This window comes from Apteryx rowi, unplaced genomic scaffold (assembly GCF_003343035.1).
Source record: "Apteryx rowi isolate R43461 unplaced genomic scaffold, aptRow1 scaffold_213, whole genome shotgun sequence".
In the NCBI taxonomy this organism is placed as follows: Eukaryota; Metazoa; Chordata; class Aves; order Apterygiformes; family Apterygidae; genus Apteryx; species Apteryx rowi.
Window position 1 is genome coordinate 1,026,454 of NW_020448453.1, and position 25,226 is coordinate 1,051,679.

A 25,226-nucleotide genomic window follows, 5' to 3' on the forward strand; every position below is an offset into this window, starting at 1 on the left:
ATTAGTGCCTGTCAGAAAATGATTTCCCCCTTCCCCCTGAGAAAATCCAAAAATGAAAAAGAAAAAGAAATTTTCATCTGAAAAGTATTAATTTTGTTTTGGAGATGCTGCTCCAGTGGCTCATGGGAATTGTAGTTCTAATTTCTTTTTCATGGCTTAATCCTTTATTAGACTGTCTGTTCCCCTTGGCCTCCCCTATCCCCTTACATGAATAATTTTGTCATACCATGGAGAATCTCACCATTTGACTCCTAGAAGATACAGGATGCCCCGTAAAGGGAACCCTGTCCATCAATGATAGTGGGAATTTTTGGTTCTGAACATCAACTTCTGTCAAGCCCTGTGGCAAACCTGCAAAGTTTGGGCCATTTTGTGTTTTGGTTGAAAAGTCATAGCTACAATTCTCCTCTATTTTTTAAGGGCTAAAGCTTACCATACTTCAGGCTAATAAGGCTCCAGATACTGCTCATCCTCATTTCCTATCTAGAAAGAGAATAGCTGAAATTCTGAAGAGTACCCCAGAATAAACCCTTTAAATAAGCCGTATTGAGAGAAGGATACAGAAATCATATTGCCAAACTGCAGTATATGAAAAAAAGGTTTCAGCATTTCTCATGAAAGTTTTAGATATGCACAAAAATTCCAAGGTCATAGAAGAAAATTCTTCCTCATGACCCCTCTGGAAGTGTGTGGCCTCTGTCCACCAAAGCAAAGTCTACTAGATTATAATAGATTGCCTTAAAAATATTATTCTTTCCTTGGGGGAACAAGCGAGGTGCCCTGCTTCAGAGATGGGGTGCCTGATAGGCATTACTGTGATTAGTAAAAATAGGAGCCTGGGGATTTTCATAAACTTAGTTATTCTTGGGTTTGGAAAATGACAAGCCTGAAGTCAATTGGGAGTGAGAAGAGGAAGCTTATTTACAGCAACTTCTGCCTAACATCTATTCTGGAAATTCTGGTGGAAACAAAGACACCCTTTGGTCTTCCTACATTGCAATCAAAACAACATGGTGGTCTGACTAAAGCATGACTACTATCTATTTTTCTGTTAGTGATATATTTGTGTATCTCATAACTTTCTAAACCAGATTAGGAGGACACTATCCCCTTTTTAATCCTCAAATGGCTGCTGAATTGAATGACGCTACTTCCCTGATATTTTGTGCATTTGTTGATTTGCAATTGATCATTTTCCCCACCTGCCGACACTATCCAAATTTAAAGAGTATTTAGTAAATAAAATTATGTACTCCCCAGACTCTCTATGCTTCTTAGGCTTGTTTGCTTTCTCTGCTAAATACTCTGCTGATCTCCCACTGCGTTCCCCTATCCATTCAGCTGGAGGACTTCCACAGATCCTCTGTAGCTGGGCCAGCAGAAAGCACAGGCAAAAAAGCAGCTGCATAGGGCACTAGGCAGACAAGGTGCAGATAAAGTACAGTCCCAAGCAAGAGAGAGACCCCTCAGAGCAGTAGCTATGGCTCCATGTTTAGCCTGCAGAGTTTCAGATTTCGGGGCATCGGGCCACCTGGGCTCACCATCCCCAGGAGATGTCATGTGCTGTCCCCGTCTGCCCTTGCCATCTTGCTGCCATGGGGCCAGTCGAGCTATCCTAGGCATGAGAAAAGGGTGGAAGTAGGTCTGGAGGCTGGCTCCACTCGTGCACATCTCCTCACTTTCTGGCTGGCAGCGCTACATGGCCTCACCAAAATCAGGCAAAGGGGCTTAGCATGGCCTCATTGAAGAGCTTGTTTGGCCTTGGCACCCAAACCTCCATGAGTAGGGTGTTGAGATACTGTTGCCCCTTTCTCCCTGAATTCACCACTGAGAAACCTTCAGATATCCTTGGCAAAGAATTAGGCAACTTGCAAGAAACCAGAGTAACACTTTCAAGGCATATAGAAGACAACAAATAGGTGAGTGAGAAAGGAGGTAAAAGTGGCAATATCAGGTATTAAAAAGAGCCCAACAGAAAAAAATAAAAAAAACAATTTTGTTGGGAAATTGGGACCATTACCATTAGCTTTCTGACATGCACAGTAGCAGCTGGGGCTTCCAGTCTCTTCCGGGTAGCACAGGTGGGGAGATAACCACTGTGTGAGCTCAGTGAGAAACAGCACTTGTGGGAAGCTGTAAAGACACCAGGGAATAGCAGGACATACACACCCAGCCAGCACACGTCTGATTTACTGTGCTGGCATTTAAGAAAACTGCTGTTTCTGGCTGCATTTTCCTGAGGGTAGTATTGCGTAGTGAAGACTCACGGATTTCCTCATAATCAGTTGATAGCCTTGGAAAAGCCAGAGAGGAGAAGTTGTATCTTGGAGCTTTCAGATGCCTTCAGAAGAAAATGCGAGAACAAGATGTGGTCAGAATCTGTGTCTAAGACTGATGTGTGCCAAGCTACACAAGTATACACCTGTTTACAGGATCGACCCCAAGGAGTGGAAAGATGGTCAGTGCCTACAAACCATGGATAAGAACATCTACTTCATACAGCCGGAAACAGGATCAAGCAAGATATATACATATATAGTGCCACCTATTATTCAGGGATGCTTAATGCTTGGCATTATAGGACAATTTCCAGTTGCTCAAAACATTAACAAACTTTACACACATTGGCTGACATTTTCCCTTCCTCAGGCTAAGTGCCTGTGGAATATTACAGACGAAATGTGGCTCAACTATTTCTAAGTATTAAGCTGTCATGCTTATAGTTCGGAAATTGCCCAGTTTCATCCTTTGCAATGCAGCCAAAATGGCTGATGAGGCTTGGATACATATGCGTGTGTCCGTCAGCTGGAGATTCACGCATGCATTTGTGCCGTCTAGAACACTGGATATTAGGTGGCATTTTAAGGGTTTGTTTGCCATGAGTTTGAGAGTGACAAAGTCATAAATATGCTATGAAGGTCACCCTCAGTTAGTCATAGGCCAGCACCTCATCAGCAATGTTGTTGATGCAACATTAAAGAGAAAAGCTTAAAAAATAGATTAACAGTTTTTATATACTGCCATATTTGTATACTTGTATTTCTTTAGTTTTAAAGCCAAACTGTGTTGCTTACTATGTACAGATAGATGTGGAGGGGGAAAATATTAGAATAAACTTGAAAATCTTCCCTAAATCATTGAAGATAGCTCTTCTGTGCAGTAAGAACATTTTGGAAAGTGGCAGATCAGTCACTGAAAGGTTAAAATCCATATAAGCATGTTGCAGTTATCAAGAAGTGACTCTTAAAAGCCAGGAAATTCAGAGTTAAGGTTAAACTTAAAAGGAACTTCAGAGAGATGTTAGGCCATGACTTAAAGGAAAAAGTGTTAGCAAGATTTATTGGGCCAAATTCATCCCATCTGAACCCAGTGAAAGCCAGTGTAGTTTTTTAGATAGCAAAAAGAAACCATTGTTATGTTGGGTAGATAAGTGGTTCTGACCTACTAGTTTTCTCAAGCTGTCCAGACAGAGTGATTTAAGATGGCTTGGATATCATAATCGGTAGCTTCTATCACTGCAGAATTTAGATCCTCTTTTTTCTCTCATTTTCTGTCCATTTAAAGAGATGGCTTTTGTCCTTTTTTATTTTAAGCTGGGCACAGCTTCATTCTAACAATTTTTAGATATTTTTTCTTGGTTTACTGTTCCTGATTTTCTTCCTTAGTTTTCTTCCTTTTAAAATAACTTTTTATTATTATCTTTCCCTGCTGTGAATGTGATACTACATGAAAGAAGAAGCCATGCTCTGTGGTGTTGCAGCCCTTTCAGTAGAAACACTCACTTCCAGATCCTGTCCGCTCTGAAGATTCACATAGTTGCTTAGTTCAAGTAGAGTCCCATGGAAGTCATCCACAGTCCTTTGAGGTTCAAATCCGTAGTTTGGGGCACTTTCCTAATAGTCTACTCAGACATTAATTTTGTAAGCATATTTGAAATAGCTGATAATCACTGTCTTCTATGGGACTCTCACTGGGATCCATAGTGGCCATCTAAACAGTCCCACTGAGTCTTTCATAATATTTCTGTCATGATTTTATCTTTTCCAAGAGTCTGCAGACAAACCCAGGCAAAAAAAGAGTGGGGAATAATGTATACATATCAACTTAACTTCACTCGAAACATATCTGAACAGCTGTCTCCCACATGAAGTGTTATCCTTCTCAGTGATTGCCAAAAAGAGAAAGAAAAGCCAGTGGTGTTAATGTATATAGCATTCTAGATTTCCCTGGCACTACAGCAGAACAAAGAAATAAAAAGGTGGTAAAAAAAAAAAAAAATTACCCCAAAGCAGGTTGTTTGCTTGCTAACAGAAGTGTCAGCAATTTTTCCTGGCATGGTCACTTTGAACTGTACAGAAGTAAAAACAGTGAAACACAGGACAAGAAAGAGCAAAATGTATCTGCATGACCAGGATCTTCCCCCCTTTCCCTTACCAGCAACTGCAGGATATGAATCATATTCACCAGGGCCACCAAGACCTAACAGCTGATCTCTGCTCTGATTTCTTGGGAACAGAGACACTCTTTCAACTCTCTTTGTCAACATGTCATGGGTGAAAGTAAAGCCATGCAAAAATCAAATCAGGACTTTACCAATGACAAAGATTTTCACAAAAAGCAAATACTTTCCTTCAAATTATTACCATCTGAGTTATTTCCATGTTGCAGCTGAAGGCCAGTAGTTTGCAAGTGCAAATACTTGGAGAGGGGAGGGAATTGGGAGAGGGGCCATTTCCATTTTTGCCACCATGTAAATCTTGTTTTCCACTGGCTGCAGTCACCCCAATGAACTTGGATACAGGGAAGGCCCCACTGTTTCATGTCATTGGTATGATTCTGAAGTCAACAATGTAAATGATTTCTTAAGATCAACACAAGCAAGGCACAAGTGCAAATAGTCTCATTTAATATCAAGGTGATGTGTAGAATAGAACCTGAACCATAAGCCATTAAATACATATATACACAGGGCTCCACACCCCAAAGGTCCATACATGTGTGTGTCCACTACCTAGATCATTCCACTGGAAAAGTTAAGAGCATATATAAGTCTCCCTAGACTCTTCAACTCCTACACTTTGTCACAGTTCTTCATCACCCCATTCTCTTATGTCTGTATGTTATTTCCACTGTCTGCCCGTCTCATCTGATCTTGCAAATACACATAAGTAACTATACTCTGTGATTAAAAACAGAAGTACTTGCTCTTGCAGTAAGGTTAATCATGCTCAGAAATGGGCTCTTAATGCAGCATCCCAAATATCTTCCTAGAAAATGTCCTATGGGCCCTAATTATCTCTCTCCAAATAAAAAGAATTGAGTCCAGAGTTTTATATATATGCTTAGTTTTCAACTGGATTTTTCTGGTGGTTTAAATAAGCATGCTCATTAGCATCTGTCAGCTGCCCAGACTTATTATTTTGTTGCTATGTGCTGATTTGACTTTATTAAGACCTACAAGCCTTGATCCTGCCTGAAAGATGGACTCTAGAGCAGATCTGCCACACCGGTTACAGTCATCTGAGCAGGTTAAGGTAGTGCCCACAAGCAGGTGAAGATTACTGTCCTGCCCTGCAGAAGGTGTTCACCAGCAGAATTATTTTGTTGTGATGGAGCCCACATTTTTGACTGTTAGAGCTCAGTACCAAACTTTCCCTTTTCTCTAGTTTTTGAGAGCTGACTGTTTCTTTCTTTGGCTTAAAAGGGGGAGGGTTTAGACTAAATTGTATAGATATGAAGCATTATAAATACCTGGAAGAGCAGATTAATACATCTAAAATAAGACAGATCAACCAAACAAGCAGCATGATTATCTTTTCCTCTGTCCTCTTCTTTCTTCCTTCCTCAACCCTTCTGCCCTTACTCCAAAGTGAGAAATGCTAATACACTGCATAATATAGAAACAGTTTGGTATGTTCCTTGTCTACCCCAGAGCTGATGATTGTTTGGGGCTGTGATACAATTCCTTCTGGAGCTGTTCTCAGCATGGTGGTTTTAGTTTTACAGACATTGTCGGGGGAGAATGGAGAGAAAATATTCCTGTGGCAGCCCATCTTCATTTTCCAGTTTAGGGAGGAACTTTACAAACATTTTTTGGTCACGGTTTTATAATTCTTAAATATGTTTTTGAAAGAGTGCTTGTTGCAAAGGGGGACAGATTAGTCACTGAAGGCACTACACATGGTCTTTCCCTGCATTTGTGCAATGGAAATACTCGCAAAAGAAAGACTTGCTGATATTCTTTTCCTTTCTAATTCTTGTAACTTCATCAACCCAAATGGTATCAGAGTGCCTTCTGTGGACATTAAGTGATACAACTAATCTCTAGTTTATTCCGTTTGTTCTTTTTCATTATTTCTCCACTTCTTGTTTTCTCCACTTCTTGTTTTCCCCACTTCAAAGGGAGCCTTTCATTGTCCGTCCCGGTGCTGTCAAACATCATTATGACTCTTTTCAGTTCAGCCCTTATCTCCAAACACTTTGGGGTCTGCCCAAATTCTGGAGCTGGAAGACCACATCAGACTACCCCCAGCTGACCGATGCCTGGGACAGAGCTGAGGAGTGTCAGGGAGCGCATGACCCAAAAGAAGCATGCAGCAAGCCCAGTGCCGTGGGCAACCAGAGGTACCTGGCGCTGAGGCTGGTTTGCCAGCCTTGCCTTCCAGCCTGCTCAGAGCTGGCTGCGATGGCGACAGAGGCAAACTCCTCTTGGGCAGTCAGGCAGTGAGAAAATCCAGACTGTGCCATGTGCCAAGGGAGGAACTAAGAGGTAAGTGCCGTCTCCTTACAAGAAGCAAAAGCAGCTCCCTATCATCTACAAAGGGTTAGCTACAATTTAACCCCACATCTTTTCTCATGTGACAAATATCCACCAGGACTGATGAGCTAATTCCTGCCTGAGATAAATTAGCATCCATGTACTTAGTAAAGAAATGCTGAAGCAACAACCTGCTATGCCACTTGGCCTGGGACAATCAGACATTAATAATGTCGTATTGGAAGTCCTTTCACCTAGCAATGTTTGGAAGCACTGTCCATTAGCCCTCCTCCAACCCCCCAATTCCACTTCTAGAAATGATGAAGTAAAATTCAGTTTGAGATCACACTTATTCCTGCATCTAAATCCATCACATGTTATAGCCTCTCATGTTAGCACAAACATCCTTTAGAATGAAACTTTCCTATTACCATTTCCATTACAGAATCATTTCATCTGTAATAATTTTCCATCAGAGGCTGAAGAGGAGTCTGCTGCAGCTTTACCTACTGTTCATACCAGGCACGATTGAGAGATACCATTTTTCTTTGTGTTTGAAACCAACAGGAGGAGAAAAAGGGTCTATAAATATAGCCGATCAAGAGTATTTTATATCTGTCAGTACAATGCGAAGCCCACCTGTAACAGAATAGAAGAACAGAAGGAGGGGGGCAAGATTTAGGAAAAATCAGAGCAGAATTAATCCTTCAGGCTGAACTGCTTCTGCAGAGTACAGCTACACAGGATTGCCGACTCGAAGGGCCATTATTCAAGGGTTAAATGTCACTCAAATCAACCTCATTATGAACTGAGGTATAAGGAGGGGCTCGGGGGAGACTCTGCTTTCTTATGCATTTCCAATTGAGCTGCTCTGGCCTGGAGATGACCCGCCACACGATTTTTAAATTATCTCTGTGTGCGCTCTGCTTGTTTTGGAAATGCTCTAAATAAAAATAATGGACTGTCTTTTAATAAGTCTCATTGTGAAGATTCCACATATCAAACAACGCAGCGCAGCTTGGAGGCAAGCGACGGGCATGTGTGATCTAGCTGGAAGAGAGACAAATGGTGATGGGAGCAACTCCATCTAGGGACCGCTGACAAGAAAATGGCATTCGCAAACTGACACATCTGTCAGGGTGGAGAATATTGGCACCTGTCACGCAATTTCAGTCATGACTTTTAATAAAGCTGCTTTCCCTTAGGTAAAATTGGAACTTGACTGTAATATTAGCTGCAAGCACGTCTTGTTTTCCCCTTCAGAGCTCTTTTGTACGTGAGACGTTTCAAATGAATCTTAAAGCTGAAGTAATGATGTTTACTACTTCTTTCCTTCCCCCCCTTCCCTTTCTAAGTCTGGATTTGAAAGAGATGTTGTGCTGAGTTTTTTTCTTTGCAAAATGTCTCCCCTTCATCTACCAATACCAGATTTTTCTGCATATGAGTGTGTGTGCATGTGTGTGTGCATTGCTTTTTCTCTATCACTCTTTTTTTTCTTTCCTCCTCCTTTTCAGCTGGGCTGTTGTTTGAGTGAATTTAGCCTGGGGAAGCATGTATATCATAAAAACTGGGTTGGGATTTGTTGGCTGTCAGTCAATAAATCAGTCAGAGTTTAATTACCAGGCATGTGATGGGAAGCGGTGACAGGCACCAGGTCTGTTGGAGAGCATTTCTTATGGGGCAGCCGCTACTAAAAACAAAAAGTTAGAGAGTATGTGTGCGTGAGTAGATGCCGGATGGGAAGGAGGGGGAGAGATGGAGGAAAGGAGGGGGAGAAGTGGTGCAGGAGGAAGGGGGAAAGGAAAACTTGAGGAGTCCTACGGCTGGAATCTACTATTATGAGAAAAAAAAAATGTTTTGTGTTCCTAAAACAAAGACTATGAGCGTCTGTTTCGGGAAAAAAATAAGATTAACTGAAGCGTTCCCATGTTTTGCTTGAAATATGTCAGCATGTTCTGATTGTTGTCTGATGCCTGTATTAAGTTATGCTGCACTAAAGTGCGCCCCTTTGTTTAACACTTGCAAACATTTTATCAGAAATATTTTTTTAAAAAGGAAAGAAAATATCTACAGTTGAGAGAACACATCGGGTAGATGGGGCTGGAAGGAGCTGGAGAACTATTGTATTACAAAATGACATAATGTGTTAAAGGACATTTCACAAAGTGAGAGTAAAGTTTTTTAATAAAATATGAAGTTTATATAACATTCCCAATGAGTAAATCAATAACCATTTTTTCTTTTTYTTTCCTCCTTCTTCCCTCTTTTTGGAGATTTTCCAGGATGTCTGACCATGGAAATCATGTATAGTTTTTTTCAAAGGCAATTCATACTTGACATGGTTTTTATTTTTGACTAGTGATGAGAGATGTCATCTTCTTCCTGTCATATGCCATGAAGCATTATGCGGAGATACTGCAGAATGTTTTGACTGAAAAGATGCTCTATTTTCTTTTAACTATTCTCCTGTGGTGTGTCTCAGTGTGTGTTTCAGAAATCTTTTGTCCACTTTAAGGAATTATGGGTAACGGACACAAAAGTCTCTGGCTTGAGGTAGTGTAGCTGCTCCTCTACTGGCAAAGCATTTGTCTGTGAATGCTAGGGAGCACAAGGGATTTGTGAGAAGAGGAAAATGTTCAGCAGCAGAAGAGCTAGTTACAAGTGGATTTCAGCTGGTGAAAATTTAGCTGAAAAAAACAGAATGGTTCAAGTTTCATAGAAATCTCTTACTTGGGCATCTAATGCAAACAATGCCATTATTTAAAAATAAGAACAAAACAAGCTATTGTGCCCAGAGAGGTGGACTCCCATGCTGACAGCTTGTTTATCTCCCTGTTAGCTTCCTTCATAGCTACCTCCGTGACTTCTTCTGTGCGACTCTGGCTGCACAGTAAGACCTCCCTGAATTCACCTACAAGACCTATTCCCATCTAACTTTAAATTGTTTCTGTCATTTCTAGCTGACTGTATGTAAACTTCCTATCATTTTTCCCCTACCTTCTGTCAACTTTTTTCACTGTTCTTAGACAGTAAACTCCTTGGAGCAGAAATCTTTCTTCCTGAATGTTTGGCAAGTGCCTAGGATACAGTGGGGACTACTATAAATGTGTAAGAGTAACTCTAGACCTTACATTGAATACATATTCAAACTATATGTGATGCAATATACAGATCTGGGCTGCAGGAGCCATCTTTAAATTGCAGTCATAGAAGGTAGGGAGAGGGAAGAGGGGAAGAAAGAAAGTTGCAGGTGGGATGGGTTGGATTCACAGGAAAGATTTGGCATTCAGTTATAATGTTGGTGAACTTTTCCTCATTCTGTTTTTAATGATTTTTTCCCCCCTTTTCTCTCTCTTTTTTCAGATTTTGGCCTGCAGTTTTTGCAGCAGTGAAAAGCAGTTTTGAAACTGATACCTTTTTCCCTCTCACACAACCACCACCAGCACTGGGTTAATCACTTTCAAAAGGCCTCAGTCCTAAATGTCTTGTGAATGTAAAGAGAAATAAAATACATCTATTTAAACTTTGTCCCCTGAGATGCTAGCTCCATTCCCTAGCCCTGCCTTGGCTATTTTGTAAGTTCCAGATCAGATTTTCTAGCAGACCACTGGAACATACTATGATGTCCTTCCAGGGTTAGCTTGCCCAGCCTCGATAAAATTTGTTTCAACAGTGTAGTGGTTAAACACTTGTTAAAACAGAATTTTCTGTGACAGCAGCACCCTGTGGCTGGTGGGAATCCAACACTAGGCAGAGGTCCAGCGGGTGCTCCATGGGGCACCCCACCACCACCCTCCCAGCCATTGGGGGCCCACAGTCTGCTCAGGACAGCGTGAAATCTCATTATGGGGAAACACTGGGTTTTCCCTACATGGTCTCCCTAAATTTCTATGCCATGTCTTGACCTGAAGAAAATGAGCAGTAATCTCTCTTGCTTGACGTGAGTGGGAAGAGCCAGAAGAAACCTAGTGTCCAATAAGATGTGAGGCTGGCCTACCACCATGTCAAACATTCCCAGTCAGCAGTACAGGATATCCATTTCCTAACAGTAGTGAYTGGAAAACATGAAATCTAGGAAACAATTTCATAACTAGTTTAATCTCCTGCTACATAGCAAAGCTACATGGGAACCAATCAGGGTCCAAGTCTTAAGGCTTCCCTTAACACAAAAATAATAATGGGATACAGAGCAGAGAGGTTCTTAAGCTGTAAGTCTGAATCAACCTCCTGAATGAGTCACTCTTGCTGTTAATGTAATGTAAGAATATCAAATTATTGTAATCTTTGTTAGAGGTCAACTTACATTAGAACAGCAGCTCAACAGACAAAGGATAAATACCTCTAATAATTTAGGAAAGCTTCTTTTTGCTGCTGATAATTAGCTTTACTCTCCAGATTCTTCCCTCTGCCCTGCTGCTGTCCTTCTAGTGAGAGCGTGTGCATTGCACTCTCCAGGTGTGAAGTTCAGCTTCATGGAAGACCTGTGTGTAATACACTGGTGGCATCTCAACAGGTTTCACAGGATCATCACTGTTAGATTGGAGTTATGAGGGTTTACACCTCTCAGTTTCAGCTTTGAGTTTTGGAATAAAACTCTTTCAATACAATTGACTTTTAACTTAAATTAAAGCTAGTGAATCAAAATCAGGAATTTTCCTGGATTTCAACAGAAAAATATGGGTGCTCAGGACTACTCAAAATGAGGTTAATTAACCCTAAAGTCACCCATGCCTGCACATATCAGAAAATGCTTATTCATGCTGAGTAACTCCTTAGCTGCCCACACCCATTAGAGCCAAATCTGTGGAACAAACTACCACAGTTTGCCACAAAGACTGGGGAGGTTTGGATTTAGGGAAATGGTCCGAGCCTGCCTCAGTGRGACCGAAGAATTTTGCCCAAACTATCAGTGAACAAGATAAAGATTTCAATTTTGTAAGAACTTAAAAGCAGGTAAAATTTCCCTATCGCCCCACTTCATTGCAAATATTTTTTTCTTTTTCTCTTAATAGCCCAAAGAAAATGCACTCTTGGCCTGCTTTTTTCTCCATTTCTTTGATACCTACTTGTCATAGTCAAAGGGAAAGGAACCTCTGATAAATCCTGCATATGGGCCAAAGGTTTCCTTAAAATAGTTCCACCCTTGAAATATATTTTGCACAGTTCTGTGAGCCAAAGCCCCATCACTTAACTGAAGTGCCAGTGCTTAGAGACAGGAGAGTAGGGGCCAAGATCCCATCTCCCAGTTTTCCTTATAGCTGAATGTGTTAATTGATATTTATTTAGGGAAGTGTCTGATGGCCTCTAGTGGTACACACTGTCTGTAAACATAGAAACATCACAGATTCTCTTCTCTGTTTTTTTGAGTGGCACTGGAAAAAAAGTGTTATGGATCTACTGACATCAGTATATTGTTACAATATGAGTAACAAGACAGCCCAGTGACAGATGGGCCTGTTCCATTTATAACACTCTCATTCCCCTTTTTTCTGCACTCAGAGGAGGAGGGTGCACAGCGCATGCTGGGAACAAATGCAGAAATTGATATTTAACAATGACATATTATGTACTACAGATTTCCTGTGAACACACCATCATGTTCCTGTGTCCAACATCAGGGAATGACAACAGACTGACTTCATCATGATTATCTTTTCCTGCTACCTACCAGACACATGCATGCACAAATACACCATGCTCTGAAGTGAAAATCTTGGTTTGGTTCTTCTCTGTGTGGGTTTTACCTCCCTTATCATGACAGGTTGATTGCTTCATCAGCTCAAGACTGACTCAGAAGAGCCAAGAGTAGGGGACATTTTCTCCTAGCGATAGGGTGGACAGTATCTCAACAGTACAAACACACAAAGTCTTCTTGCTGTAAGTGCAGCCTCTGCCGTTACCACACTGAATGTGATAGCCATTAACTAATCATCGTCAGAAAAAATATAGCTCTCTATCCCTCCTCCACTGCACACAGAGGCACATACCATATAAACATCATAAAGGACACAGCGTGAGAGAAAAAACACACTAGAGGCCATACTAAACCACATACAACCCTGATTTGAGAAGAGACTGTTATTCAAAGCAGTGAAAGCTTTCATATACTGTATGGCCAGAGAGTCGGATGTTTTCTCAACAGTTTCCTAAGCAATAACACATAGATAAAGAGGTTGGAATCTGCCATCCCCTTTATAACATATGCATGTCTATTTATGAAGACACTTAAGCATGGATTTAGTAAGTCCAAGACAAAGCTCTAGAGGCGCCTGTCTCTTTAAATCCATCTCCTACCAAGTGAAATTTGTGGCCCTGATGAATGGCAGAGCAGAGTCATCCATAAAAGGGCAGAGGAAAATCATACTCATTTGCATACAGTAATTATTCTCTGAATCAGGCCACCTTTATTGCTGCCAGAAAATCTACTGTCAGCATTGCTCTATAGATCATGCTGGAAAAGCAAGCAGCTGAGGAGCAGGGTGCTTTGGGATCCATGGGGCTGGGCACAGCCCTTGCCACCCTCCCAGGCAGGCGGCAAAGTTTTCCGGCCACAGCCAGCAAGCCTGTATTTCGCTTTCCCTCCCTCCCTGCATGCATGTGTTCACGCGCACCTGGTATGCATGGGTCTGTCTGCTTGTGGGTAATGTCACGGGTGTCTTCAGCAATGTAACAATGGGGTGAAAGTTTGCATTGACATGATATTGAGAGGTGGTGGGAAATGTGTGGGGCATGTGTAGAAATTCCAGATTAGGCTCAAATAAATTGAATACTTTTTTTCAGTTTTCCCCTCGACTTGATTTCTTCTTTTTTTTTTTTTTTTTAAAGGATCAACATTTCACACGCGTAAAGGCATGGTAGTGTAATATCATCTTATCAGTATGCTGCCTATATAAAGTTTACACTCCTGCTTGGTGCCAAGTTTGCAAAAACTGAAAGTTTAAAAAAAAAAAAAAAGCAATAATTGACGGGCATTTCAGCCTGCTCACAGCCCAAGTAATGGAGGTAAGGGGACAGTCAGGGACTGCACAGAAAAAACAATGGGAAACCTGAATCAGCAAAGTAGTAAAGAGTAATGGGGCCAGATTCTCGTCATAGCATAAATGAACTTAATGTCAGTCTGAAAATCATCTTTCTCTCAGCTGTTCTCCTCTTGTGATCCAGTCTCCATAGTAAATATGTCCTTGGCATGAATTTAGTTGTGATCACACTTCTTGCGATATCGAAACCTGACATGCAGAAAATACACACTTCCAGTAACAAATCATGAAGATTAGAGAAGTTTGGAGCTGGAAGCAATAGCAGCAGCTCTGGTGCCAGCACTGCTGTTTGCCATGCTCTGGAGCAGAGCTCCCAGTTACCACCCGACACAAGCGCCCTCCACCACTGAAACAGCTGGGAACATAAGACCTTTCGTCCTCAGTTTGCAGGACCTGTCCACCAATTCGCATGTGTTTGCACAGCAGTTTGAGGCCCAAATTCATGATCAAATCTAAATTTATGTCTCCTGTTCAGGATGCCTGGAAGTGACCCTCAAAAGTCAGTGTGGGTGTGGGCTTCCCATGAGGGTAGACCAAAGGACTCCCTCGACATCAAGCAGTATGGACAGGAGAGATATATTATCTTATATTCCACATGCCTTGAGGCATCATCAGTTGGCCAATATTTGGTAAAATATGGAGTCCTTCCTTGAAGGGATGCAATTTTGTGAGCTACAAGGAGAGTCACAATAGGAGACAATTAAAAATTCCGGAGTTCTGTGTCCAAACAACACTGCCTGCTCTTTTCAGTCTGTCCTCAGTGGTCTAGGCCTAGAGGCCAAGCTTTTAGGGAAAAGGTGGTGACATTCCCAAACACCATGGTAGGGTTGCTTGCCTGTTATGACATCAATAGGTTGTTTTGTTCATCAGTATCAGTGGGTACTACAGGCACAATAGCTCACATGGTATGAGAAAATGGAGAAGGAAGTATGCTAGAAACTTACCACTTCAGTGGATAAAAAGCATTCTAAAACATAACCCAAACAAATCTGGTCCCAATTCTGCCGTAGACAGAGAATTAGCATGATCAAAAACTCTGTGTCCCCAGTGGTCAGTCATTTTTACTTGGTTGACTGCAAGTGTCCTTAAGTTAATTTTTTTCTCTGTACTTCCACCTCTGCTAAAAGAAATACTCAGTACCTTTAATCTTAGTAATTTGTGATCTAAGCAAACACTCGGGACTTTCCAAAAGGCACAGCCAAAGGCATTCTTCCACCATTTTTTAGTTAAGCAACATTGTAACACCAAATGAAAACTGCATAATGTAACACAATGCCTTTTTGATATTTCATGCAGGTATTTCACTATGATCGTACCATCCAATCATGGAGCTATTCAAGGGCTGCTTAAGCAAGGATATTATTTTAACCTACCAGAGCTAGTGAGCTTTTAAGGATTTTGTTTGCAAACACTGTTTGGTGCTTAGAATATATAACAAGTTTCAGGCCTGGCAGGACCATGATTTTTCGCAGTAAGTTAGAGATGATATAAAGCCACTTTAATTCACACAGCATTTGCTGTGCTTAGGAATATAAAAATTGGCATAAAAATGACTGCAACCTACCATCACTTTGTGAATCTTCCTTGTCCTGTTTAAAATAGGCTGTTGTTTAGAGTCTTATTTCTAGAGCAGACATCTGTCCACACCAAGCCACAATCGCAATCAGCACTAATTTGTTCCTTTGTCCCTTGCTTGATTCCCCAAGAAGCGAGTACAGCATGCCACAGAGACTGAACTACTCTAGAGGAAGTTTCTGCCAACCAGAGTATGTCCTGCCACATGCAGGAGTTAAGCTTTCCAGTGTGGGGGACTGGAAATAGGGTACTTTTACAAACATTAAATTAACTTAAATAAGAAGCAGCAGAAAGAGGGGGGGAAAAAAAGGAAAGAAAAGAAAGAAAAGAGAAAGGAAGTCAGCATTGCTGAACAGTGATACTTCTCCTTGCCTAAAGCTCTGTCAAAGTACCTGACCCTTGACAAATCTAAAGTCATTTAAATGATGTAAGGGGTATAAATTTTTTTTTTTTTTAAGCAAGTGGCACCAGCTCATGGCTTTGCTGTTTATTAGAGAACGAAGCTGCCAATATTGGCTTGCTCAGATTAGCACTTATAAAACCACACCGATATATGTGTTTGCATTCCTCTGGCTAAAAATTTGTCAGAGGAGAAAGGCATTAAACCTGCCACCCCAGATAAAGATCAGATGTTTGATTTCAAACAGAAGAAAGCAAACATTCCGCTATAGACTCCATTAACTCCTTGAGCGCTCTGTTGAAGCTGCTGGGCTGCCCAGGACGCGTGGCACTCTCGCAGCCACCTTGCTGCCGAGCCATTCAGGGAGCGCCACAGCCGCACACTGCTGCTCTCCCTCTTCTCTTGTCTCTCCAGAATTTGCTAACCAGCATGTGTCGACGGTCGGCAGAAACCGTCAGTGTTCAAAACTGAAACTAGGCTGGATATTTGTTTACGGCACTGGTGCCACTGTTGGGGCTGCTTTTTTTTAAAAAAGGCACTTTCGTGGCATCTGATGGGCAAACAGAGCTCTGATACCCTCCACTAAAATGAAAGATCCAGGGTATTTTAACAAATTTTCTTATTTCTCTGACAATAAGAAGCTGTTTTTTTCTATATCCCCCAGTTCCTTTCCCCCTTATCCATATGCACACACTATGTTGAAAACATACACCAGAGTGAGATTACATTCTGAATTAAAAATCTGTGGTAAATCTACTACCTATTTTAATACCTGAATGCAAGCTGAAACCCTGCCATAGCTAATTGGCCCAGGGTGAAGTGAATGAACTTTACCGAAGAAAAGGGCATAAGAAAAGATAGCAGAGATCTACCTTTTACCTCTGAATATCTTCATGCATAAATCAGGGGTTAAATTATATAAAAGAGGGGTGTAAAAAGAAGTACTAATAAATATTTTCATCTGGAAAATTTGAGCCATGCAAGACTGTGAATGTAAGTATGAGGCAAAATTTATGATCTCCAGTTTGAGACAGATCATTTGGAACATTTGGAAGCATGTGAGATCATGCCACACAAGTGTTTGCTATATTAATCAAACAGCACAATAGTTGCCTGGATACCCACATCATTTCATCAGCTGTGGTGGCCTGTTACCAGTTTTCAGAAAATGAAATGTGACTCCTGAGGACTGTAATTGGGTGAGTATAGTAATTTAGGAATGTTCAGGGGATCTGGAAAGTCTGTCCAGCCAATTCGCTTACAGCCAGCCATGGCAGAAGGGTATTTGAGCAACTAAGAATCACGCATGGTGCCTGTTATCAGTGTTGATACCCACTTGCTTGTTTGCTGCTCAGTGCCAGTTCCGATGAACTCCAGAGTCCTAATGAGCCTGGAGATAATTTTATTTAACGAATGATTAAGGTTGTGCTGTAGAATACTTAAAAAAAAAAAAAAGAAAAAGAAAAAAAGAAAAAGAAAAAGACACCAATTCTGTGCTGCAGAAACTATGGTGTGTTTGCAATATAAAATGCTGTATCCTCTTACACAGAATGTTTGTTGTGATACAACTTGAAGCATAAAGGGYAGTGATCTCATATTTTAGTGCAGGAGGCAAAAGCCCTTCAGGATTCATCCAAGTTTGTGGCATTTAGTTTAACCCACAGTAACCTAACGCAGTTTTGAGACAGGTAAACTGTGTGTGTGTTTTAATTACATTTGGGCTATATAACCAGTCCCAAGTTAGGGTCAATAGAGTGATGAATTTTCTAACCACACAATCTTTAATACTGGTTGGTCTGCTTGTTAATTTTATTTATTTGTACTGTTAAAGACCTATATAATTTGTGACTTTGATCTTTTTTTTTTTAAAGCTAAAAATGTTCACACACTTTAATCAATTCATTTTCTTGGGGTAATAAACCTATTGTGTACTGTTTTCATAATGTATACAGGGTGTAAATGTTTACAGATCTCTTATTCTAACAGGTTATCAGGCTTCCTATTTCTGTGGCAGCAGATTGCATTATCTGCATGACATAGGAATAGTAAAGGGCAGAAGAAGACCATATGCTCTATCTTAGGCTGCCTTTTAATCCCTGAAATACCAAATCATCAGCTTAATCCTTCCAGTCTACTCAAGAGTGGTATGTTATAACCCTGGAATTGGGATGGAGGACAAAAGAAGGCACGCAGACAGAACTTCTGCTAATATAAATCAGTGCAGTCCACTGACTTTAGCGATAACATCTTTGACACCAGCTGAGGTTATGTCCCAGACTGTTCAGCTTAGTGGTATCGAAGGAAAAGGTGGACTTCTCAGAGTTTATTTTCCAAGTCAAACACTGATAGAATATTATTAAGGAATAAGCCAAACCATCTGAACCGTTCCGAACACTGCTAAATGCATATTGTTGTAATAAGGTTATAAAAATTTAATATGCTTTTCTTTGGAAACCTCCTCTGAGGTCTTTTCTGAACTCTTTCGAGCAGAATGCATCCTCCATATTGTATGAAGACAGTAAAAGTGGCAATATTGCACGTTTTGATTAGTACTCATCTACGAAAGTTGCTCCAAGATGGTTCTGGACTGCTACCGTTCAATTTATTGGGAGGTTTTTCAATTGTTCTTTTGAGTATTGTCACTCAGCTGGCAAATACTCCAGCAAACATGGCTGGACATTTTAATTCTCTTGCCAGAAATTACGTCCTTCTATGACAATTCCAGCTGCAATCCATGTCCTATTGCCATTCCCTTGGCAAGTTACCAAGGAAATTTGTAGTTGGTCCTCTTAGGGTAGCCGCTTTCTCTAAAGTTTTCAATGATCATTGCAGATGTTCGTTTGTGCTTCTGCAATATATGGTACTGTTCCTGAGAAGTTATCCCATCACGCATGGTACTCTTAAATCACTTTAAGCTGATTCTGTGAGAAGGCTTTCAAAAGAATAAGTATCAGATTATGGAGACTTTCCAAGTTCAACTTTTCAAGGTGAGTGAGCTTCTTCTCATTCAAGGTTTACTGTTAGGATTTGAGTGGGACTTAAGTGTACACTGATATTGTATGAGTCTCTGAACAGGGCTCCACTTCACACTAACAGTGTGGCTCTGGGATGAGAATGGTTATATTTCTGATGAATTCAGAATGGCAAATTTGTGCGAAAAACAAGAGTCTCTTGTAAAAGAAAGCAATCCATGAAGAATTGTCCATCTGATGACAGAGTGCCTAGCTCATCCATGACAAAAGACACAACTTTAAACAGTCTCTGACAACATACATTAAAACATTTTGGGAAAGTATTAATAAAAAATATTAATTTTTTTAATTTTAAAAAATTATTTAAGCTTTGTATGAAATGTCTTGTTGGTGAGCTTTCCGAGAAACAGCTGGGGAACAGAAAATCTGCTTCTTTAACTGATTTTGTAAATATTCTCGGCTTGTACACTGTATGTTATTTTATTGATATACCCCTCACTCCAGAAGGCAGATTTCACTGCAACAATCCTTTCTTACCCCTGAGAAAAAGAAGAAAAAACTGAAACAAGAAGATGAGTGCATAATACATGGCTCCTCTGAGGCAGACGTTCCTACAGTTATTGAGAGGTTTCTGCAAAACAATATTTAGTATTCTCTGTACTGGAGAAGAAAAAGACTAAACTTGAAACATATCTCTACCCATTTCTATGTACCAAAAATATTGCAGCCTTGATGCACAGCTTTCCAAAAGTGAAGAGAATATTATATGGGAAAAAGAAAAGGAAAAAAATCCTAGAAACTTACTGAAACTTATGCCGGTTAAATAAATACTCCTATTAATGTAGCACACAAAACAAAAAAGCCAATAGAAAGATGACAGTGTGAGGTAAAGAAATAAAATATATTATGTTGCATTAGCAGCCAAGTTAAAAAAAAAAATCCCAATGACTTTGTGATTTTACTTTTTTTTTCTTAGGTAAATTTCCTATGAAGAGCCTATGGTATTAAAAATTTGTTTGCTTTTCAGAATAATGCTCTGAATCACTGAGTTAATTTTAGCCAGTGAATTACTTGTGAACTGTTTGCTGGATATGCTGGATATTTGTGAGTCAATATTTGCACAGATTATTTGATCCCCAAGTCATATGGTATTATATTAGTGGCTTTGCACAAGACCTCCATAGAAGAACACAAATGAGAAAACACCTTCTAAAACCCCTTGTAGGCAGAAAAAAAATCACCAACTTGAATGTTTGCAAGAAAAACAGTCACAGACTCATGAATCTTAAGAACTTTTGCAAAGACCTTTTGAAATATATTTTCCTCTACTTAGACTGATACAGGTTGTCATCACATTGCTAGTTAATGTTAGTAGTTGTTGTTGTGTTTATGTTGTAAATACTGATTTCTAAGTCACAAAAGGTATATGACCTGAAGCAAATTAAGACTTTTTCCCCACTTAAACTGTACATAACTAACACATAACTTTGCAAATGCTAACTGGATACTAGATTTTTGGTTGTTAAATGTAAGCCCTTCAGAAAGTGTTGCACTCTAAAAATCAAATCCTTTGTAGATGCTCCAAGCTGGATGTCAAAATCTAAAGCCTCTAAAACCTACTATTCACTTCCATAAATCTTTGCCATTCAATCTTCTGGTGATTCATTAATAAGTCCATTTTTTCCATATATATATGTACACATATACATGCATATATGTATGTATGTGTGTGAATATATATGTACACATGTGTGTGTAGGGAGGAGATTTTTATGTATCAAATCAATTTTATGATTGGCTAAATTTGATAAATGAAGAAAGATACTCAACTGCTCAGAGAAAAGTAACATGTGGTCTGATGGGCTGCACTTTCACACAAGGCCTTGTCAATACAAGAGAAACATTAAATATAGATAGACTATGTAGTCTAACAGCCCAGAAAAACTTCCTAGGCGACTTCATCCAGGCCCTTGCTATTCTTGACCAACGTGTCTTAGAGCTCTGTTCATGAATGTATTCACCTTCATGTTAAAACTAGTTACGTTTCTGATTAGTGGTCTGTGCAGAGCCTCATCTCTCTAATGGTTAGAAACCATTGTCAAATTCCCCAGCTTAGTTTATTTATGCCTAGCTTTATATTCATTTGTTCTTGTCCCAATGGCTTTAGCTTATATTTTCTGAGCCTCTTTCAAGCATGTATAGCAAGTGCATTTGTTGGGTTTGGGGTATTTTTTATTCTGATAAGACCTCAGAGTTTACAGGAGTGTAACTACAGCAAGCTCACCACTCATCTCATCTGTGATCTATTCCATACTTTACAACCTATTTTTAAGCAGAAAAAGTTGTAGGAAAAGTCTGAACAATGCAGTGCAATGGTATCCTGCCAGATGTGCGCAATACGGAGATAGCTAAACTAATAAAAAGGATATAACCACTAATGAACTCAGTGCTTCTTTCAAGCTAATATGCCCTGCTTCTCAGCAAGCAATCCCTTTCCTGCCCCCACAAACTCTCCTTGTACCAAAGTGATGCCTGTGGACAATAAAGTCTGCTTACATACCTTAATTTCTCCTACAAGGTTCTGTGGACCTTCCTTAGCTAAGCAAGATTAAACCTCCAGCCTCACTCTGCTCCAGCTGGCTTTCACTTCTGCAGCACTTTGATCCTCTGATGTGTTCCTCTAAGCTTATACTTGATCTAAGCCACTTTGGTCTGTTCTAATAGTATATTGTGCTGAATTTCCTTAACAGGTTGCCAGACTGCAGGATCATATACAGCATCCACTTGTTCTGTCCCGCCACATGTCCTTTCAGCTTGCCTGCAGCTGGAGCAACATGTCCATTCAAAGGCTGGCAGGTCCCGCCCTCATTCCCTCTTCCAGGCCATCCAGGAGTTTAGGTAGAGTTCACCGTTTTATACCAGTGACTCTTTATTTTTTCACTCTCTCAGAAATCTGCCGAGCACAGAGAGAGGCCTATCTCCCTTTCACTCACATGAGGCCAGGCCCAGCTAAAATGCTCTGGCCAGGAACTCTGTCCTGTTGTGTGTCCTTCTAACATCTGCTTTCACCATAGCCTGGATTTTTCAGTGTACTCTGCAATTATTATTCAAATAATGAATAAAAATGATACTTGTATGTTACTGTAGCCAGTTTTTTGGACTTCCAATTCTCAGACTTCTGATGTTTCAGAAGGTAAGGAAATATAACTTGAGGAGGGAAGCAGTAAACAAGAAGTGCTTTCTTTTTCTAAGCCATTGGCAACGAAGAGCTTTCAGCGTGATGTTTTGGCCAGACCTGAATCACTCAGAGGGTGATCCTGCTAGTTCAGTTCCTGCTGAAGTTGTTTGGTCATGACTGGGGGGGAAAAAAAAAAAGTTTCTTCGCTTTTCCAGATGTGGACAAATTACCAGAGAAGTGAATACRCCACAGACCATAAAGTATTCCTCTCTCTTCTTTAGTGTCACCTCTGATGTGATCAGGCTAACTAATTCACTCTGAACATCCATTATTACACTGATGAGGTCTGACTGGCTGCCCTTACTGATTGACAAGAAAAAATGAGCCTTCTGAATATGGTTCTAATCTATATTCCAAACAAAGAAAAAAAAAAGCAACAAGAAAAAATTAATTCCGTCTCTTTAAATTTTAGAAATTACAACAATTATGCCTCCAGGTTTTTAATTTTCAGTTTACAGATGTGGCAGAGTACACTGCGTCACTTGACCTCTCTGAGAAGCAGGCTTGTACTAACGTCCTCTTAGGTATCTGTGTCCATCTGGCAAAGATATTGTAATTCAAATCTCAAACTATGACCGACTGCTGAGCTGTGAGCTGTGCTGCTTTCATGGTCTCTGTCATTTTCCCCTCCTTAACTTCAAAAGACTTAGAAATATGTAAAGGCAACAATATCATATGGCAAATTCTGTTTATGTGGCCTGGCTTAGTCATCCTTATTTACATGACCCTGCCATCTAAACAGACCTGCTCTCAATGCATAGCTGCCACTCAGGCTGAACCTTAGATTACTGTTAATGTTTGCAAAGGGATAGTTATGCAACACTACACAACAGTACATCAAATACACAGCCCAAGGCCAATAAAACTCAGGCCAAACTGACCTGAGAACTCCTGTTCTGCATAATGAAGTATCTGACTACAGTAGATACAATAATACAACTAACTTCATTTTTCAAATGGCCAACTTATTTACACCCCTGCTGTCATTATTGCCTAATGTTGTCAAATACGGCATGTACCAGTCCTCTAGGAAAGGCAGCCAGACCAGATCTCTGTGTAATTACCAGAATGTTTCTTCTTTAGTTTCTATATAAAATCGTTATAGTAATTTTACAGATAGGAAACTCCAGAACAGTAGAGTGAAGGAAGGGAGATTTAATGAACAATGAAACATCCAAAGAAGAACAGCTTATGTCACAAACAGGAAACAAAATGTCAAGTTTAAAATCAAATTGATTAACTCTACCTGGAGCCCAGGTCAAATTTTCTATCATGATGCCATTCAGTTTGCCTCAAAGCAGCACAGCCATCAAAAATAAGGAGATACAACCGATGGCATGAAGCAAGCTGAGGCAGTTCATGGACTGAAAAAACTCATGTTGCCACAGAGGCAGGAAGGCATGCCAGAAGGAGGTACCTTTCCAAAGTTTCGTTGTCTCTTCACAGCACCCAGAACTGTCCCCAGAGGCTACTGGTACTGAGGATAGTTTAGTGCAGCCCTCACACAGCTCTACCTTATGGGTCAGGACCAGGCTGGTGCATCTCCATCCTGAAGCTGTGTGAGAAAAGCTGTATATTTTTTGTAGCTGATCATAGGAGAGGATTAGGGAGACAGATTTTATTTGTTTCTTTACAAATACCCAGGCAAACTGTATAAACTATGGGCTCATCCAGGCCTACTACTAATAATAAACTCAATTTGCCTGTTGAACCAAGAATTCAAAGGGGAGTCATTTTTCTTCACGCACTTCCACAGCAGTAAAAGACAAGTGGCAACACCTGGCACAACTCTCCAACCTGGCTGCTTGCTGAAGGCCCTGCCCAGAAACTACATGGGATTTAATTTCTTAAGTCTTGCTGATGATGCTTAAGTAGAAAGAACCTATGGAGGCTTTTTCAGGTACAAAAGAGTAATGTTGTGCATTAGCCAATACACTTTATTTCAGTTTTGAATAAAACTTTGCACTTGGTGCAGCTAATGTAAAACACCCTAAAAAACTCTTAGCCGGTCCTAGCCCTGCTACTTTTCTATCCTTCCCACTACAGACTGAGGCCTAGAAACACCTTGCACTCAAGAGAGGCCCACTGCGACTTTTCCACATGAGATACTTGCAGAAGATACTAATGCATGAAAGTTCAATGGTTCACAGCTGTGTATTCTGAGTACAAAGAAGGCTGATGAGGTAGCTTGGAAGATCCAAACAGGGGGATAATAATAAGAAAAAGCTCAAGAACAAGAGTTATACTAGCATGCTATGTGTTAAAATGTAAGCAGAGTATACATCCACAGTTCAGCCAGTACTCTTGCCAGGATCAGTCTGGCACAGGGAGTTAGAGGTACATAAAGGGTCAGATCCTCAGCTGTCACAAAGCAGAGCTGTGGCAGTTCATTCTAAATGAGGAGCTGGCCCCAAGCAAACCCACTGGGCAATGACATGACATTTCCAGAAACACAAGCCCAGCATAAAAAAAAAAAAAGAAATACATTTTAAAAGTGGAGAAGGAAGAAGAGAACGAGTAGAAGAAGAGAGCAGGGCTGCAGAACAGTGCAGGCTGTAGGAAATCCTGAATAGTAGGAAATCCTGCACTGCCTCCACAGAGTGTTCTGAGCAGTTATTTACAAGCTACCCAGCACTGTATCCTTGTTAACAAGTTATTAATTATATCTCCATAAACCAAAACACCCAGGTAATTATTTAATTAGGCAATTGCCTTTTTCCCCCCACCTTACTCCTTTCTTCAAAGAAATTTTAGTGTGAAAGCCATCTTCTATGTCTCTGTGCAGTAATATACACTTGAGCTTTCAAGCCCGTATGTCATGCAACGCAAGTAAAAAGCAACCAAATAATAGAAAGCTGTAATTCCACTGATGGTTTCTGGTGATAAGAAAAGCTGCAGTGGCAAGGCTCGAAAGGGTTTGTCACCATAACTCTAGGATCAAATTTCCTCATATTACAGAAAGATGGCAGAAAGAATCTGCAGAGGAGACTCAAGGAGACATGTAATAAATGCCATGAAAAGAGCAATTCTTTCTGGTAGAAAAGCCTTAACTCAGTCACAAAGTGCCTAATCGTGGAAGTGCTGAGAGACTTCATCCCTCTCGAACTTCAACAGGATGTATGGTGCTCAGCACCACCTTGGCAGAAACTCAGCACTTCAGAGAATCGGGTCCCAAAGCAGAGAAAAAATCATTTTCAGAACTATGTGTAGCAAGATATAAATTCCTACCTAATAAGATAAATCAGGT